Below are 6,462 nucleotides of genomic sequence, written 5' to 3'. Positions count from 1 at the left end.
GCATAAATAATCAAACACACACACAAAAAGAAAACTAAAGAAGGGCTACACTTTAATTTTGTCCCCCCCACTTTTTAACTTTTTTTTGTTTCTCTTTAGGTCTTACTGTTCTATCCATGCCTTGACAAATTGTTGTAGTTATTATTTTTCATTGGTTCATCATTTAATCTTTCTACTTAAGTTGATAGAAGTTTATACACCACAACTACAGTGTTATACTATTCTGTGTTTTTCTGTGTCTTTAATATTACCATTGAGTTTTGTACCTTCAGATGATTTCTTCTTGCTCATTAATATCCTTTCATTTCAGATTGAAGAACTCCCTTTAGCATTTATTGTAGGACAGGTCTGATGTTGATGAAATTCCTCAGTTTTTGTTGGTCTGGTAAGATCTTTATTTCTCCTTTGTGCTTAAAGGATATTTTTGTCAAATATACTATTCTAGGATGAAATATTTTTCTTTCAGCACTTTAAATATGTCATATCAGTTTCTCCTGGCCTATAAGATTTCCATTGCAGTCTGCTGTTAGATGTATTGGAGTTCTATTTTATGTTATTTGTTTATTTTCTCTTGTCGTTTTTAGAATTCATTCTTTATCTCTTGCGGAGTTTAATTATTAAATGCCTTGAGGTAGTCTTTTTTGGGTTAAATACGCTTGATGTTTTATAACCTTCTTGTACTTGAATGTTGATATCTTTCTCTAGGCCTGGGGAGTTCTCTGATATTATCCCTTTGGATAAACCTTCTACTCCTGTTTCTTTCCCTACCTCCCCTTTAAGGCCAATAACTCTTAGATTTGCTTTTTTGAGACTATTTTCTGGATCTTATAGGTCTGCTCATTGTTTTTTATTCCTTTTATTCTTTTTTCTTTCTGCACATTTTTAAATAGCCTGTCTTTAAGCTCACTAATTCTTTTTTCTGCTTGATCCATTCTACTATCAAGAAATTCTGATGCATTCTTCAATATGTCAATTGCATTTTTCAACTCTAGAATTTTTGCTTGATTCTTTTTAATTATTTCAATCTCTTTCTTAAATTTATCTAACAGAATTCTGAATTCCTTCTCTGTGTTTTCTTAAATTTTAGTTTCCTCAGAAAAGTTATTTGGAATTCTCTGTCTGAAAGATCATATATCTGTTTCTCCAGGCTTGGTCCCTGGTGACTTACCTAGTTCATTTGGTGGTGTCATGTTTTCCTGTATATTACTGATGCTTGTAGATGTTTGTTGGTGTCTGGGCATTGAAGAGTTAGGTATTTATTGTAGTCTTCACAGTCTAGGTTTGTGTCTTTCCTTCTTGGAAAGGCTTTCCAGATATTCAAAGGGACTTGTGCCCAATCCCAATAATGCTGTAGTTTTTGTAGACTCACTGAGGTACCATCTTGGTCATCTTGAATATAATCTGGAAGAATTCTCTGGATTACCATACAGAGTCTCTTGTTCATTTTCCTTACTTTCTCCCAAACACACAGAGTCTTTCTCTCTGTTCTGAGCCACCTGGAACTGGGAGTGTGGTGATGCAAGCACTCCTGTGGCCACCACTACTGAGACTGCACTGGAGCAGACTTGAAGCCAGCACAGCATTGAGTCTTGTTCAAGGCCCTTCCCTTCAGAGTGGTGAGTTCCCCAAGGCCCTAGGCATGTCCAGAGATGCTGTCTGGGAGTCAGGGATTGAAGTAAAAACCTTAGCAAATTACCTGATGCTCTATTTTATGGCAGCTAAGCTGGCACTCAAATCACAATACAGAGTTCCTCCTGCTCTTCTTTTCCCTTTTCACAGGCAGAGGGACCTCTCTCTGTGGCCGCCACCACCACCACCCCATGGGGGATTCTGCCAGGCCACTGCTGATGTCGCTTAAAGCCCAAGTGCTCTTCAGTCAGCTTGTGATGGATGCTGCCAGGCCTGGGACTCACCCTGCAGGGAAGTGGGCTCCCCTTTTGCCCAGGGCATGTCCAGAAATGTCATCCAAGAGCTTAGGCCTGGACTCAGAGACTCCAAGAACCTGCTCTACCCCATTGTGGCAGAGCTGGTACCTAGGGTGCAAGACAAAGTCCCATTTACTTTTCCCTCTGCTTTTCTCAAACAGAAGGAGTCTCCCACCATTGTTGCCATAGCTGGAAATGTGTGGTGTTTCCCCTGAAGACAGCATGTCTCAGAGCCCAAGGCCCATTGTGTACTCCCTGGGTATCACTGCTGGTTATTCAGGGCCCAAGGGCTCTTTAGTTAGCAAATGATAAATCCTGCTCAGACTGATCTTTCCCTTTAAGAAAGAGGGTTCTCTTTTGGCCCAGGGTATGTCTTGAAATGTGGTTTGGGAGCTAGTGTCTGGAATAGGGGTTTCGTGACTCTACCTGGTACACTATCCTACTGTGACTGAGCTGGTTTCCAAAAGGCAAGACAAAGTCCTCTTTATTCTTCACTCTGCCCTCCTCAAGCAGAAGGAAGGAGTCACTTTCATTGCTTTGCACTGCACTGCCTGGACCTGGGGGGAGGAGTAGCACAAGCACTTCCTTAGCTGCGCCCTCTGTTGTCTCCCTAGGTCAAGTAGTTCTCACTGTGTACCACCCTAGTTCGCTGGCTCTCAGCCCAGCCTTGCACTAGGATTTGCCTAGAAATTGCAGTCCTTGTGTCCTAGATTGCCTTTCAAGTTTACCTAGGCCCTCAGAGCACTTCAGACTGTAGTAGCGAGGCTTGCTGAAAAACTCAAGTTCTTACCACTGGGATGAGCAATTCCCTCTGACTAGGGCTATTCCAAATGCTCCCTCTGTGTGCAGGTGCTGGTTGAGGCCAGCAAGGCTTTATTCCCCACTGTGATGGGGCAGCACCCAGTTCAATGTAAAATCCCCAAGTTGCTGCATTTTCCTTCCGCAAAGTGCACAGATTCTCTCTCTCTCTGCACCTCTCTCTGCTGCCAGCAGATGGAGAGAGTGTGGTGTCCATGATTCAAGACTCTCTCCTGCACTCCTCAATGACTCTTTCAGTGATATGAAGTTAAAGCAGGTAGTATGATTCCTCACCTAAGTTTTGGTTCTTGTGATGGTGCATGGGCAGGTAGTTATTAAAAAACTACCATGGGCAGGTAGTTATTAAAATTTGGTGTTCCAGTGAAAGGAATGAAAGGTGTAGGCTTCTATTCCACCATCTTGCTCTGCCCCTAACAATAATTTTTTTATTAAGTAAGATATTATTATCTTAGATATAACACAAAATTAGGAAAGTTTTGTCTCCATAAAAGCAAGGATGAGTCTGCACTGGGTGTGCCTTATCACCATGCCTCAGAAAATTGAATAAATCAAGGATTTTCTGCTTACAGCCTGGTGAAAGGATGCCATATCTGTCAAGATCAAGAAAAATAAGGACAATGTGAAGTTTAAAGTTCCATGTAGCAGATTCCTTTATACCCTGATTATCACCAACAAAGAGAAGGCAGAGAAACTGAACTAGTCCCTGCCCCTGGTTTTGCAGTGAAGGAGCTGAAATGAACCAAATACTGATCTGAACTGTATTAAAATATTAAAAATCCTTTAAAACAAGAAAGCAAGGATGATTCAACATCAGAAAATGAGCCAATGTAACTCACCACACGAATACACTAAAGGAGAAAAACTATAGGATGGTCGTAATAGAGCCAGAAAAAGCATTGGATACAATTCAATAACTTCATGATTAAAAATAAAAACTCCTAGAAAATCAGGTTTAAAAGAGAATGTCCCAATTTATAAAGGTCATGTGACAAATACCTATAATAAACATTATATTTGCTGGAAAGATTGTAGAATTCCATCTAAGATAGAAAACCCCCAAAGCACTAACCTCAGGCTAAAATTGATATATTTAATTACATCAAAATCAGCTTTTCTGTTCCGTGAAAATAGCCATGTAACAGAGAACTGATGAAGAGTTTGGGGATTCCAGTAGAAAATTAGTAAAAGGAAAAAAAATGTGATTCATGAGAAAAAGTAACTAAAAGGATAAGTTTTAAATGATATCTAATTTATGACAAGATGCTCAAACTCGTTTGGGATTTGTAAGAGATGCAAATTTAAACAACAATAGTAACTTCAAATCTATCAGAGCACAGTTTAGAAAACTGGAACTCATGCCAAGTGTTGCAGGGAGATGGGGATGGGGGATGTAAAGATCCTCAGCAGTGCTGTTGGGGATGTAGACTGTTGTAGTCACACTGGAGAGCCTCTGATCCTATTTGGTCAAATTAAGAATATGCATATCCTCTGACCCAGCAATGCAGATGGGGAATCCAGAAGATTGTTATGGGTGGGATGTCTGGGTTCTCATCCCAGAGAAAGTCTCACACAGATCTATAATGGGGCATATATGAAGATGTTCATTGTTTTTCAGGGAGGTGTCAGCAATCTGTGGTTTCTTACTGGGTGCCTGGAGAAGTGCTTGTACTGGATGTGCACTAGGGAATATTATAAAACAATTAAGCAACAGTCTTGATATATGTGCAGCAACATGAAGACACTTGAAACCAGAATGCTGAGTGAAAAAGTCAGGAACAGAATGAAGTGTATGATGCCACACAATTTGTGTACATTGAAAGTACTTTCATACAAGACAGCAATATTTATTATATAAGAAATCTATAATGGATCCTGAGCAAGATGGCTGAATTGGAACATCTCCAGCCTCCAGCTCCCAGCATGAGCGACACAGAAGATGGGTGATTTCTGCATTTTCAACTGAGGTCCCGGTTTCATCTCACTGGGGAGTGTTGGACAATCGGTGCTGGTCAGCTGGTGCAGCCCGACCAGCCAGAGCTGAAGGAGGGCGAGGCATCACCTCACCTGGAAAGCACAAGGGGGAAGGGAATCCCTTTTCCTAGCCAAGGGAAACTGAGACACACAACACCTGGAAAATCGATCGGGTAACTCCCACTCTAATACTGTGCTTTACCAAGGGTCTTAGCAAATGGCACACCAGGAGATTATATCCCACCCCTGGCCCAGAGGGTCCCACGCCCACAGAACCTTCCTCATTGCTAGCACAGCAGTCTGAGATCTAACTGCAAGGCAGCAGCAAGGCTGGGGGAGGGGCATCTGCCATTGCTGAGGCTTAAGTAGGTAAACAAAGCTGCCAGAAAGCTCAAACTGGGTGGAGCCCACCGCAGCTCAAGGAGGCTTGCCTGCCTCTGTAGACTCCACCTCTGGCGGCAAGGCATAGCTAAACAAAAGAAAGCAGAAACCACTGCAGATGTAAATGACCCTGTCTGACAATTTTGAAGAGAGCAGTGGGTCTCCCAGCATGGAGGTTGAGATCTGAGAATGGACAGACTGCATGCTCAAGTGGGTCCCTGACCCTTGAGTAACCTAACTGGGAGACATACCCGACTAGCTGCAGACCAACACCTCACACCTCACACGGCTGGGCACACCTCTGAAATGAAGTTTCCAGAGGAAGAATCAGACAGCAACACTCGCTGTTCAGCAATATTCTATCCTCTGCAGCCTCTGCTGCTGATACCCAGGCAAACAGGGTCTGCAGTGGACCTCAAGCAAACTCCAACAGACCTGCAGCTGAGGGTCCTGACTGTTAGAAGGAAAACTAACAAACAGAAAGGACACCCACACCAAAACCCCATCAGTATGTCACCATCATCAAAGACCAAAGGCAGATAAAACCACAAAGATGGGGAAAAAGCAGTGCAGAAAAGCTGGAAATTCAAAAAATCAGAGTGCATCTCCCCCTCCAATGGAACGCAGCTCACCACCAGCAACGGATCAAAGCTGGATGGAGAATGACTTTAAGGAGGTGAGAGAAGAAGCCTTTGGTCAATCAAACTTCTCAGAGCTAAAGGAGGAACTACGTACCCAGCACAAAGAAACTAAAAATCTTGAAAAAAGAATGGAAGAATGGATAGCTAGAATAATGACTGCAGAGAAGGCCATAAACGAACTGATAGAGACAAAAACCATGACACAAGAATTATGTGACAAATGCACAAGCTTCAGTAACCGACTTGATCAATTGGAAGAAAGAGTATCAATGATTGAAGATCAAATGAATGAAATGAAGCGAGAAGAGAAGTCCAGAGAAAAAAGAGGAGAAAGAAATGAACAAAGCCTCCAAGAAATATGAGATTATGTGAAAAGACCAAATCTACGTCTGATTGGTGTGCCTGAAAGTGACGGGGAAAATGGAACCAAGTTGGAAAACACTCTGCAGGATACCATCCAGGAGAACTTCCCCAACCTAGTAAGGCAGGCCAACATTCAAATTCAGGAAACAGAGAGAACACCACAAAGATACTCCTCGAGAAGAGCAACTCCAAGACACGTAATTGTCAGGTTCACCAAAGTTGAAATGAAGGAAAAAATGTTAAGGGCAGCCAGAGAGAAACATCAGGTTACACACAAAGGGAAGTCCATCAGACTAACAGCAGATCTCTCGGCAGAATCTCTCCAAGCCAGAAGAGAGTGGGGGCCAATATTCAACATTCTT

At 42.3% G+C, this 6,462-nt stretch overlaps 1 pseudogene; it reads left to right on the top strand.

The window, feature by feature from the left end:
* Window positions 1–3,270: 3,270 nt before the first annotated feature.
* Window positions 3,271–3,482, top strand: LOC105525908 (annotated as a pseudogene).
* The last annotated feature ends 2,980 nt before the right edge of the window (window positions 3,483–6,462 follow it).

The sequence above is a fragment of the Colobus angolensis genome, unplaced genomic scaffold (genome assembly GCF_000951035.1).
Source record: "Colobus angolensis palliatus isolate OR3802 unplaced genomic scaffold, Cang.pa_1.0 Scaffold566, whole genome shotgun sequence".
NCBI lineage: Eukaryota > Metazoa > Chordata > Mammalia > Primates > Cercopithecidae > Colobus > Colobus angolensis.
This window is presented reverse-complemented; position numbering and strand designations above follow the sequence as displayed.